Consider the following 13,497-nt stretch of genomic DNA (forward strand, 5'->3'; position numbering starts at 1 on the left):
TTGGGGCATTTTGATTTTGGCCTTGGTTTTGATTACCTCCGTTATTATGATGCTGCTGCTGCATACTATTCCTATTTGGTCCATTCGCTCCTGGGTGTCCTCTATGCTGTCTCCTCTGACAAGTCCCATTTCTGTTCTGTAGATGCGGGCATTGCGCTCGCCAATGTCATTCCTCTTTACAATATGCACGCTGATTCGGCCCCACTGTTCCCCCATGCATATTCGAACTACTCCTTACTTGTGCGTTCCCCCGCCCTCTATTATGTCCTACTACTTGCTGCATTAATACCCGTGTTCTAATTAGACTTTCCTTCAAGTCTGCCCCCACCTGCTTTAGCAACGATAATTCGTTCACCATCTCCTTCTGCCCCGGCAATGGTAACTGCCGTCGTTTATTATGCAACCCCTTTTCCCTCTTCCCAGGTCTTGCGATATCCCTACTCCTGTACGTAGGTGTAGTAAACATTTTGGCAGGTGCAGTAAACATTTCGACATAATCATTATCTAATTCATCTCTAAACTCAAGAAGTCCATACACATGTTCTCTTACTTCTTCATCCCTCTCCCTACAGCATGCTAATGCATTCAAATCTAATAATCGCTGCGGTGGTAATTTCCCAATTTGCTGTTTCCATCTTTCCACCAAATATTCACCCATGCATTCCATCACTACCTGTCTTTCGTTGCTTCTACGAAAGTCATATATCGAAGCCAATGTTGCTGTCCCATCTTTCCCGTCTATATACATCTCTGCCTGTTGCTGCAATTCCACCTTCCTTTCTTTGCTGATTGTGCTGCGGGTTACCCTTGTGCACTGCCGTTGGTCAGTCCCGCCTCTTGCCCCTGTGGTTTCAACTTGAACCCCGGGAGGAACGTACGGTACCGAGTCTGTGTCTAGAGCGGGAGGTGCGGATGGGACAATGGGAACAGTGAGTGTCTGTTGTGGGCCTGGTTGGCTAGTAGGAAGTGTTACATGCGCGGTCTGTGGCTGTGGGAGGGCTTGAACTACCGGAGGGGGAGCTTGAGTTACGGGCGGGGTCTGGGCAATAGCTACTGACGTATCTGGTCTTACTTCTGATCTTGGGCCTTGTTTCGCATGGGTCAATATATTTTCTATCAATTCATATGTCATGTGTAATTCTCGTTGTGGGTATATCTTTTCTATATTCAAGTGGTCACGCCTGCCTGCCCTTCTTAGACTCTCAGTCCACTCCTCCTCTTCTTTTTCTTCCACTACCTCACCTTTTGATTTATGCCTGCCTGCATGCTTTGCTCTGCTTTTAAATCGGAGCATTGCTTCCTTTCTCCAGTCTTTAATGGTTTCAAATGCTGCAGGATGGGCTTTCCTTCTTATTAACACCCTTTCCAAGTTATCTATTCTCGCCATCTCAAAACTACCATTAATCGGCCACTGATGGTCTTGTTGCTTTCTGGTTTGCCTATGCCAAGTCTCACAGAATATTATCGCACCCACTCCATACTTCACATACATCTCATACGCCGGCGTTTCCCCAGGTGGTACAATTTGGCCATTTTCCAAAGATTATCTACCACAGCGGAAAAACCCTGCTAACGTGGGCAATACCCCAGGCATGTTTCAACCTTCCCCTTGGTTAATCAACCTTACCTAGGGCGTTTGATATTGAAAAGTCAACTCTCAACCAATATCAGGATGCTTTGAATCGGGGAATGACTCACCTGATAAATCAAGTTGTCTGTATACTGACGCACCAAAGGATATCGTGTCTGCGTTTCTTGGCTTCCGCCTCGTTTCGGGACCCTCGCCTCCTTGTTCTCTAGCCAGGCATGTCGATCAGGGATCAGATTTGTGCAGATCTGCAAAGGAGTTTCTCATCACCTTTACAGGGCGCCCCGAACACCTCTTGATCACGGCTCGATCGACCCGTCCTCGCCGTTCTCTGCCTTTCTCAATTACAACGTTACACGAAGGAACAAGTGGGAGGGTCCCTATTCGGGCGCCATCTTGAAAGGGGTCCTTGGGGACCCTGACGTCTATGGAAACAAGGCGGGTCACCACACACGATAGAGACGCCAGACACGAGGTTGTATTCCCAAAGCTAGGGTTTTATTGCAAAGCAAAAGTCTCAATTGGCCAACTCGGTCTCACGCCCCGCGACGTGTATCTCTAGACCTCGAGGGACGCAAGAGAGTGAATTACGTATATCAGTTACATATATACAAAATGCATATCAAAAAATTAGCTATGACATGTATAACACCCCCTTCATTGGGTTTCTTTGAACTTGGTGTGATGATGGACATCTCCGACCACTATGACACCTTCAAACATCTATTCTAGTAACAATTTGCAATTTGTGACTGCGTAGGCATCTTTTGGTTATTGAATAGATCACGGCGCTTCAGTTCTTGGAAGTGAACTACATACAGGGGGGAGTTGCATTCCGCACCTTGCTATCTATCAGGTGCTATTCGTGTCCTGGGAGCCGACATGCTCTTAGCGGGCTCAGCAAAGGGGGGCCGTTAGAAAAGCATAATTTAAGCTTTTAGCAGTATTATTCTAACATATTCTACCATACAACGAGACTGGCTGGCAGCTGTGAAATGATTAAATACCCTGCGGCTCTGCTTCAATGCTACATTAAGGAGGGAGCCGGGCATTCTTCCTGGTGCTGCCTACGTTTGTGTTTCAGCGAAACTCTTGTTATCCTCTCGGCCCTGTGGCCTTGTCCTTTTCATATACAGACAACAATGTTCCACAGTCGAGCAGTGTAAGCGGAAAATATACTGCGAAGCAATGGGAACAGAAAGCAATGAGCAATGGTAAGAAAACAAAAAAAAAAAAATGGCGATTCTTGTTACATCAAAATGGTCGTTCATTGGAAAACTCGAAAACCTATATTCTGTCGTATCGTGCATGGGACGGTTGGCCCACGGCCACCAAAATGCGTTTGCGGTCTCAAATTGGATTTCTAGACTGACAAGGGAATAATCAACTCTGTCTACGCAAACTATCCAGGGTCCACCCATGATAGTTTAATATTCAGAATGTCACCCCTAAACCGGGACCTGGAAGCTGTGAGGCATGGCAACACATAGCTCATTGGTGAGTACAAATGCCTGTACACATGCATGCATTTCACACACAGAGAAATGGAGAAACCCAACTAATCACAACCATTATCACCTCCCAAGGGGACAGTGCGTGCCCTCTGAGCACCTACATGATGAGGCCAATACAGAACCCCACCACACCACCCGATGTAAGATACAACGAAGCCCATATTGCAACGCAGGACATGGAGGAGCGCACATTCAGAGTGCTGAAGTCAAGTTTCCACTCCTTTGACCTTCTGGTGGGCAGCTACTATATGCGCCCCCAGCAGTGTGCAGGATCATTGTGGCAACATGTGTCTTGCACAATGTTGCAACCCGACGGGGCGTACCGGTGGACATGGTGGTGCCCCCACATCCACAATCACACGCACGGCTGATGCGTTTGGGAGGGGAACGGGCACGTGGCGAGGCATCCCATACCCAGCTTGTGGCTACATTGTTCACCTAAAATCCCACCCCTTCGGAGTGCACACAGGCCTGGCACATACCAGGTGACAATCGAAGATGAAAAAGGGACAGTCAACTGTCACAACCTTACCACCCTGAGAATGTGTTCATGGAAGTGCTACATTGTGTGCATCCCTAGTTATTTAAAGAAACCCAATGCCATGTGACCAAAAGGCACACATTCATGCTGCATAATCGACTACCCCCTTGAAAAACAGCACACCCAAATTCTGGTATGTCACTTAACCCCTCCCAAACCCCATGTCACCTGCCTGACACACCATGCCATGGCATTTAATGTGAAAGCAACCAAATAAATGCACAACTGTCACAAAGTGCACCGTCACAAATAGAAACAGGCCACAGACAATTCCCTCTCACATATTAAAATGAAACTGCACACATGAACATATATTTACCAGCATGACAAATCATGAATGCAGGACCCAACAGTGGCAACGTCAGACAGTGACCAATCACAATAACCCAAGTGTCACAATCTGACAAAGCCACTACATGGACCCCTCCCATCTTCAGTGTGTTGCTGGTAGGTAAATGTGGCAGTGTACTGCATACAGCATGAACTGCATCTGCAATGGAGACAGGCAAGGTAACACACGAAGAAGCAACATGTAAATATGCATAATGAGCAATATTAAAACCAAAATACATATCAACCATGCAGTGGAGAAACCATCATGAATCCCCACTAGGGGTGTATACACAGTGTGGACTTCAGACTGGCCACACAACTGATGGAAGCCCAATGCCTCTTTGTATATTACTGTCACACGGTGCCCTCCTTGCAAGCCCATGGAAACGGAAAGCAGGAGTGCCATATGTGTCTGGACCCCAAGCCTCAAACACAAACACAAGACAAGCCTGTATGGGCCCAGCTGGAAAACACGGTGGATGCCTTTGGATGCCGCACAAAGCAACACACTGTTACATGAATGCACAATAGACAGAAAAAGTGAAAAAAGAAAGGTAAAAATAAAAAGAAACCCAGGAGGGAGGAGGTGCAGAGTGCACCTCAACACCCACATGCGTGGCTGTTGAGAAAAAAAATCTCTCCATGGGCTCATGGCCTGCACAGCTAGTCGATAGTGGGAGAACTGCTGTCGCTGTTGTCACCCTCTGGTGCAGTATGAGAAGGTGTGCATGGTACATGAGGCTGACCACACATAGCCATGGCATGCTCCTCTATGGCAGCAAGCATGCAGGCCTGAAAGATTTGGTTCTGCAGGATGATGGTTCCTAGGTTCCATGCAGCACCTCATGTATAGCACAGTGTTCTGCCTGCAAGGCGTCACGTGATGCGCAAATCTCCTCACGGGTTGCCTGGAGCTCAGCCGAGATGTGTGTTAGCTGCTCCATCCGCTGTTCTGCCAGTCTACTCCTGGCCATCTCAAGTGCACCCAGAGTAGCTCTGATGGAGATGTTATCTTCCCTCAGGGCATCCCTGTGGGCCTGTGCCTCTGCAGATATGGCTGGCATGGAGTCCCAGTTCAGCCCGTCGGTCCCTGTTGGCTGCCAACATGTCCTGTCTGTGTGAGCGGCATGTGGACCACGTTGCCTGCTGCTGGAGATCCACCTGCCTTTCAGGGGGGAGAATGGAAGTGGCCACCCTTTCCACGGCCTGAGCCATCATCTCACATGATGCAACCCTGTTGCTGTGCAATTGCATGAATGGAATTCTCCCAAACAGTATTACCTGGTGGCGCACGGCCACCGCATGGCTGGACACAACACCTGTCGGGCCCAAGGAGATGTGCACCTTGTTGAGCTGGCGCTGCCTGTGGCTGCAGGTCTGCATTCCTCCTTTGATGTGCTGCCCCAGGAACAGGAGCAAATAGTGTGGAGCATGACCCTACATCCGTAACCACCACAGGCAGACATTCCAACACTGAATGGGCCATTGAGGGGTCTACCACCAGTGCAGCTGTGTTGGACAGAACAGCATCCCTGCCAGAAACACTCACCTGCGATGGGACATATGTGTCAATATTTGATTCAGCACCTGAGCCATGGAGATCCTCAGAGGTGTACTCAGAGACACCCTTGGACAAGATGGTCTGTAGGAGCAAAGGATTCTCATGCGCCATGCCCCACGTCCTCCACTGGTGCCTGGTTAGGTTCTGAGTATTCCTGCCCCTGCGCCATCTCCTCCTCTTCCATTGCTTCAAGTGCCTCAACACATAGGGCCTCATTCCGAGGCTGGCGGTAAGGGTTAACGGTCACCGTTAATGGCAATGGTGACCGTTAACACTTACCACCATATTCCGAGTTCCCTTTTGCGGGTTGGCATTTAATGCCAGCTTTTAGCAGGCGTTAAAAATCCAACCCGCAAAGGGACCTTGGAGTAAATTACGGCACCGTAATTTACGGTGCCGTAATTTACTCCTTCCCCATTCCCATTGAGCCCTATGGGGGCAGGAATGGGGATGGGGAACCGGTATGGTGAATGGGGAATTACCGGTCCCTCCAACCTTGGAATGGACCGGTAATTACTCCATTCACCATGCCGGATTTCCATGGAGTAAATAGCTCCCTGGTTGCTTACCATGGTGCTATTTACTCCATGGATAGCGCCAGCCTCGGAATGAGGCCCATAGGCATTACAATGTTGACATCCAATACATTAATCCGATATGTCACACATGACACAAACTCAGCCATGCACACAGTGCCAATGAAGTGAAAGGGGACCCTGAAAGCAAACACTGATTAGTCTAAAATGGAAAAGCAACACATGTGCTGCATGATTCATAGCACCTGCATCACACAGACCATGAACAAAAATGACAGATGCCAGCACACAGATGACGCGTAGCATAGCCATGGCAGAACTGACAAGCAGACCCAGATGGGAGTGAATCACTACTGTTCCCCATCCATGTAAAATGCATGTCATCAAATAGAACATGCAAAAGAGTGTGACAAAACACACGTGTCACACGCTGCAACAGTGCCGTTTTGTTCAAATACAGTGATGGGAGGCACATTGATACATCAATGGTGGGTCATTTTGACATGACACACGTGAATCATCATGTTGAAGGTTGAAACAGGGCTCAGAAGTGAGCGGGTGCAGTGCAGTAAAACATAGTTACAATGTTGTGTCATGATGACAGTGCAAGGGCAAGTGCAGTCATCATGTGCAAAGTGTTTGCAGTGGTTAGTAGGGATAAAGTGAACCACAAACCCAAGGCGGGGGGTGGCTTGGAGACAATGCATGGGTCACACATGGCAGTTATGACTACATAGCCTGACCTGGCACTCAATCATAACACATCACCGAAGCAACATACACATGGTCTAGACACACAGGCATGGACACCGTCTCAAGATCCGGAGGTCTCCCATGCCTTGGATCTGATCCTCTGCGATGAACCCTCCAGCAATTGCCTCATGTTCTGTGAGTTCATCGTCCTCTGGTTGTGACCCACTGTCAGTCACCAGAGTAGAGGTGTAAATAGAAGCCAGAAGCCAGCTTGTTTTTAGCTCGGCATTTGAGGTCATTCCACCACTTTGAGCAATCATCAGCTGTGCCCTTCACATATCGCAAGAAAATTATGTGGTCCGCGATGCACTGCCAGTGGGCCCTACGCTGTGCAGGTGTAGTTTTGCACCCTGCCATCACCAGCATGTTGCGGCCGTGTTCCGACACGTAACCCACAAGTGCATCCAGTTTCCAAATTATTGAAACTCTGCTTCCTTGATGTGCCGGAGGGCTGAGCCTTGTCTGGGGTCCCAGCCTTTTCCACAAGAGCATGCTTCTTAGTCTTGAGAGGTGGTGCGGACCCTGAGTGGCTTACGCCGCTCCGGTCTGTAGGGGCTGAAGCGCAATTGGACTGGCCATTGGAAGCAGGCAATGGCATGATGACCAAAGGTCTCACTGCAGGCATTTGCTGCTGGGTGCTGTTGCCAGGACCAAGCGCCACAACTGCCTCGGTGTGAGAGGCCAGGACCAACATTGTCCCAGCTGGGTGACTCACAGCCGGGGTGGTGTCAGCTGCAGCTGCCCCTGCAGCCTCCACAACCTGGCTGCTCGGGGCAACAGATGTCATTGCTGCCCCAAATCCATGTGGCCTGGTGACAGCAACTTTCACTGCCATACGTGACATGGACATCGCCCTGTGAGTCATCCTGTGCCTGTTCCGTGACCAATGTGGCTAGCAGGGCCTAAGCTGGGGTGGTGTCAGCTGCATCTCCATGACCTACTAGGGGGGGCATAGCTGTCCCTGAATGGTCCTGGACACACTGCCCTCATGGGCCATCCTGCCCACATCGCCCACCTTGGCCACCCTGCTCATCCTGGCCACATCCCCTACTGCAGACACCTCTGGGAGGTCACCCAGCTTTGCCTCCCTTACCACTTGGTGGTCTCCCAACCATGGCACTGATGTACTTGTTCGACTGGGAGGTGCAGAAAACAATTGTCCTGGGTGATTGTGGTGTAGGGGGTAAGGTAGTAGATGGATTAGGTACCCCTGTCCTCCTGCAAGGCTGTCTGTGACCCCAGGGTAAAAAGTACGGGTCACGCAACGCTCAGGCACCCCAAAATCAAAAATAAAACATGCATGCAACCCCACGGTAGCCAACGTGCATGGAATGAATGTCCTGCAGTATGCTGGGGCACCCAGAAACACAAAAAAATGTATACGCGTGGAACACGCAGGCTACTATAACCTTGTGAATGGGGTACGCGATACACAGGGGCAAACACAGTGGGAATAATACGTGCGTGACTCACTGTCTGCCTGGAAAAAGTAAGAAAAAATCATGCACGTTGGCAACTCCCCCGCCAAAACAAGAAGTAAGCACTGGCGCAGTAAACAAGAAGTATGCACTGCAACCGTTGTGAAGTAATCGCATGTGAACGCACAAGAAGAAGAAGAATCACACGCTCGCTCTCCACAATAAGCAAAAGGGCATCCTACGGAGACCTTTAGCCTGTGGCGAAAGCAACGCCTATGTGCATCACGTCACTTATGCACTTACTTGCTAAGGACCTTTCCTCAAATTACACGCTCATGTGCTGTTTTTTCACGTGCACTCTGCATCAACCTGGCCACGCAACAACACACGGAAGACCACGCTCCTGCCCAGAAGGACATTTACCTGCCCCCCAGACCCCTGAGCAGAGTCCTACGAGCCATCTGCTCCTGCCAGCCTGCCAACGTGACCTGCTATTTTGCCTGCACAGAAGCCATTGCCAGGGATCCTGTTCCAGAGACAACCTCTGCTGACCCAGAAGACTCCTGACTGGTGTACCATCGCTCCACAGTCCAGCCCCAGGAGGCAGTTGCCCACCCACACATGCCTCGGGGGTTGCCATGTTGGACCAAACACCATCTGGGGCCAGTGGTAACCCCCCGCAAGACAGGCAGAGGGTTGTCAGCTTCACTGCAAATGAATATGGCATCCTGGTGGAGCAAGTCCTGGGTCATTATGATGCCCTCTTCTCAACAACATTGTGCCTCGACAAGGAAGGACGGAAGAGGATCTGGTTGGACATCGTGGATGCCATCAACGCCGAGGGGGTTGCATCCTGCGACTACCAATGTATCTTGAAGCGCTTGGAGGACTTCAGGTCCAGGGCCCACACAAGGCCTGGTGCCTCATTGCAGTGCGTGGAGAAGTGGGGTGCCGGGACCAATTCACCAACATCCAGATACGGGTCCTGGAGCGCACACGCCCAGCGCTTCACCACCAGGTCCTTGAGTTGCAGACCCGAGTCAAATGGTAAGTGTCTTGTCCAGCATGCTGCATGTTGAGGTGTGGCAGGAGTGTGCACCTTGGCCTCATGTCTAGCATGCCCCATGTATGTAAGTCTGTGTGCAGGGCCATGACAGTGCTGCATGTAAGTCCACTGAAGCCTGTTCCATGTCAATGGTGTCTGTGTTTCATTGCATGATGTGCACCAGCATGTGAAGACGCACACATGTTTGCATGCCTGTGTCTGGACGTGGCCATGTTTGTGGTGTGAGACATGGATGCTGATGTCACTTTCATGGTCATGCATGGTGTCCACGTGTGTGTGTCTGAGTAGTGTGTGTGTGACTGGGAAACGGCATTGACACATGACCATCATGATGTGTGAATTGACAGATGCAGCCTAGTTTTCCATTAATCCACTGTGACGAGAGGTAGACATGGCCAGATGCATGACTGTCCGGTGGTGTGTGTGCATGTGATCAGCATGTCCCATGATGCATGTGATGTTCAGCCCCCCATCAGATGTACCAACAGAGCCTTGAACATGGATGCAAATACCTGCTGCATGTGCCATGCTTGTTTGTGCATGTGTCTTGTTTGCACTGTCCCGTATGTTGGGGAGGGTGATGATGGAAGTGACGTTTGACAGTTCCACTCATGTACAATTGCTTTGTGTCTCGCAGACTATTGGTCAGTACCCTGATACTTGTGTTCAATCTCTCCCTATCTACCCTATCTGAGGAAGAGGGCGGAGAATGCGCTGTGAAGCAGAGCGGTGGGGATGCCTCCACTAGGCGGAGACACATGCCCCGGTCACCCACCCAGGACTTGTCATCTTCCAGGTGCGTCCATGGCCGGAGCTGACGAGGGGATGCCCAAGAGGCCGAGGTCGGAAGTGGGCTCCTCAGCAGTGGTACCGGCAGGTGAGCTCCCACAGGGACTGTCCAGAGCAGAAGACGTTGGGGAGGCATCCAGGTTGGTGGTGGGTGAGGAGGATGAGGAGGCCACATTAAACCCACACATGGTGCCCGGTGGGATTGATTCCACTGGTACAAGTGGTGCAGTTCAGGGGCAGAGGCAGGAGGCAGCACTGGTCTCCGCCAAAGGGCCTGTGCCTAATCCTGTCCCTGATACTGAGACTGCATCACCATGCACCGGCAGGGGTGCCCCATCCCAGGCACTCCTCTACCTGTGGACATGGTGGTCTGTGACAGGGTTGAGCCCGTCCTAGTCGGTCTCGTGTTGCACACACAAGTGATTTGTGATGATGTGCATGCTTCCTGGCAGCACCACGCACGTCATCATAAACAGGTGTGTGCCAACATGAATCGGCTAGGAGGATTCATGGTCGGGGGTTTCCTCCATGTGCTTTGCGCTCTTGGGACCCTCTCCTCCTCTTTACACACTATGCGCAAGTCGGACTCCAGGCAGTCTTCCGGCCCACATGCCACCAGGGCCCCCTGTGGACCTGCCAAGCCATCACAGCCAGGCTGGTGGAGATCCCATCCCTGCCACAGTCTGTAGTCAGAGGTCCAGCAGAGGGGGGTCACCCAAGCAGCTGGGCCCCTGGCAACAGAGGTTGTGCAGGCACCATCAAGCAGGGCATGTGCACGACGGCCCCGGGTTTTGCTATCTTCCCAGAGGCAGTCATGGTGGCACAGGCAAATGGCATCAAGGTGGCAGCAGGCTCGACATGGGAGGCATCAGGACTCAGGGCAGTCTATATCATAGGGGCAGGCATCGGCCGAAGGGCAGGAGGACCTTGGACAAAGTGTGTCTTACATGAGGCAGCAGTTTGGCCAGCAGATAGGTGCAGAGCAGCGGCGAGCAGAGAGGGCACAGCTCACCATGGACAGGGCAGAGAACTCCATGCGGCGAGCCTTGAGGCAGGCAGAGGTCCTTGAGGAGACCCGTAGGGAGTTGACCGAGAGCATGGCGGCGTCCCTGCAAGCCCTCGAGGATTGATCGCAATCCCGCCTCCGGGCCATAGACTCAGAGTTCGATGATGCCCTGGCCAAGACTCTTGGGAAGAACGGTGAGCCGTAGGACTAGCCTGCCGCTATTGTAAAAAGTTATTTAGGGTTTATTCTTTTTTATGGAGTCCACAGAAATTGCTCCACTTTTTGTATATAGTTGTGTTTTTGTAGTGTTTTTGGTAACTTTCATTTTGTTTTGGGATCATGGACCCTCAAAATTCCATTATAAATAGTTCTGGTACTGTGGATTATATTCTTCCTTTTTTTACACCCATGAAGGAATGTTTTTTTTTAATTTTTTTTTATGTGCCCTTTGGATTTTGATTTCTGAACTCTGGACATGGACCAATTTGAGGATTTTTTTTTTGGATCATATATTTTTGGGGAATTTGCATTTCAGTTCAGTTCACATTCATTTATTTTTCGTAATCATGGTTGCTTTGCATTTGGTAGATTTTTGTTTTTTAATACGTTTTCATCTGTTCAGATATTTGTGTTGTCTGCTCTCATTTGTTTGGTGCATGTGTCAGTCGTCATTGCCTCAGTCATGTGTCGCTGCTGTGTTGCCATGTGGGGCATGTCTTTGAGTGCATGCATGCGTACTTCTGTGAATGACATGACATGGGGCCTGTATTGAGATGTGTGGACAAAGGATGGGTGTGGAGTTGCATTGTGGGGGGCAGCGTTGGTTGGCATTTTGGTGGACATTTGCTACATGCAGTGCATGTATGTTGTGACAATGTGTTGGTTGGGAGTAAATGAGTCGTGCCTGCTTGCAGTTGCCTGTCACTGGTGGGGGTCATGAGTCAGGGTCTGCTGGCAGGTGCCTGTCACGGGTGTGGGCTGCCTGCGGGCCATGGACAGGGATGTAGGAGGGTCCCCTGTGGTGTGGGCTGCCTGCAGGTCATGGGCAGGGGTGTATAGGGGTCCCCTGTGGTGTGGGCTGCCTGCAGGGCATGAACAGGTGTGTAGGGGGGTCCCGTGTAGTGTAGGCTGCCTATGGGCTATGGACAGTGGACCACCCATCACCCCTGACCTTACCCCCCAGGTAGCCCACACCACAGGGGACCACCCATCAGCCCTGACCATGCCCCACAGGCAGCCTACACCACAGGGGACCCCCTACACCCGTGACCATGGCCCGCAGCCATCCCACACCACAAGGGGGGCACCCCGACACCTGTCACCACACGCACAGCACTTTCCACGTGATCTGGCTGGTGCAAGAGGGTATGCGTATTGAAGGGGATGCGCAAGGAGATTTTCACGTGATATGGCTGGCCGTATAGGGTACGCGTATTCGCTGGGATATGGTAGGGCTTTTTGCGTGGGGAGATTTTCATGCGTTTTGTCTGGCGCAAGCGGGATACGTGTATTCAAGGGGGTGCACAGATAAATGTTCACAAGTTTTGTCTGACGCGAGCGGGGTACGAGTATTCAAGGGGGTGCGCAACTAGATTTTCAAGCGATTATGGTGTAGGGGGGCTGTATGCTGGTCCAGAGTTAGCACGGTCCATTGAGCCGTATTGGGGATTTCTGAGGCTTTTTCTGGTGCAAGAGGCGTTCTTGGGGGCGTAACTGGCACTGCTGGATGTTCGCTGCACCGTGGCTGCAAATCGCTAGGGAAATCCATGAATACACAGTGCGCCTAAATTCTGTTTTGCGTGGCGCACGCGTGGCGCACGCTCACTCTCTGCACTAGGCGTGTGCGCTACTTCTGCGCTGAATTCTATGAATTGGCCCCTAAATGTATAAACAATGTTCTGATAGAAATGGTGTTGCATTGCTTTTGTTTGCTTTTCCGTAAAAGCATATATAACAAAACAGGAAGTGTATAATTCTCTGAAACATGCCTGTTGTACTCCTATGTGCAAGGGGTGGGAGGTCAAATGTTTACTACAATGGTTCCTGGCTGCTTTGCTTTCCAACTGAGGGCATTTTATGACCATGCGAATGACCACATATCTTTATATTTGCCAAATATGTCAGTGATAAAAGGGTTGTATTATTGAATCACTGAGGTAGTCCACGAGCTAGACAGATCTGCAGGTGGACATATCACAGTAGGAAATGACCAACTCTGCAAGCAGTATTTCAGAATTAACAACAGTAAAGTACTATAATAATAATAATAATAATAATAATAATAATATGGGTACGGTAGTGAGGGGGGTCAGAGATGCCCAAACATTCACACAGGAACAGAAGCCCAACCTACAGACTTCCTTTATTGAAGAAAAGCTGCATAATTTCCCTT

Source organism: Ambystoma mexicanum, chromosome 6p, assembly GCF_040938575.1.
Source record: "Ambystoma mexicanum isolate Mex_15411 chromosome 6p, UKY_AmexF1_1, whole genome shotgun sequence".
Lineage (NCBI taxonomy): Eukaryota > Metazoa > Chordata > Amphibia > Caudata > Ambystomatidae > Ambystoma > Ambystoma mexicanum.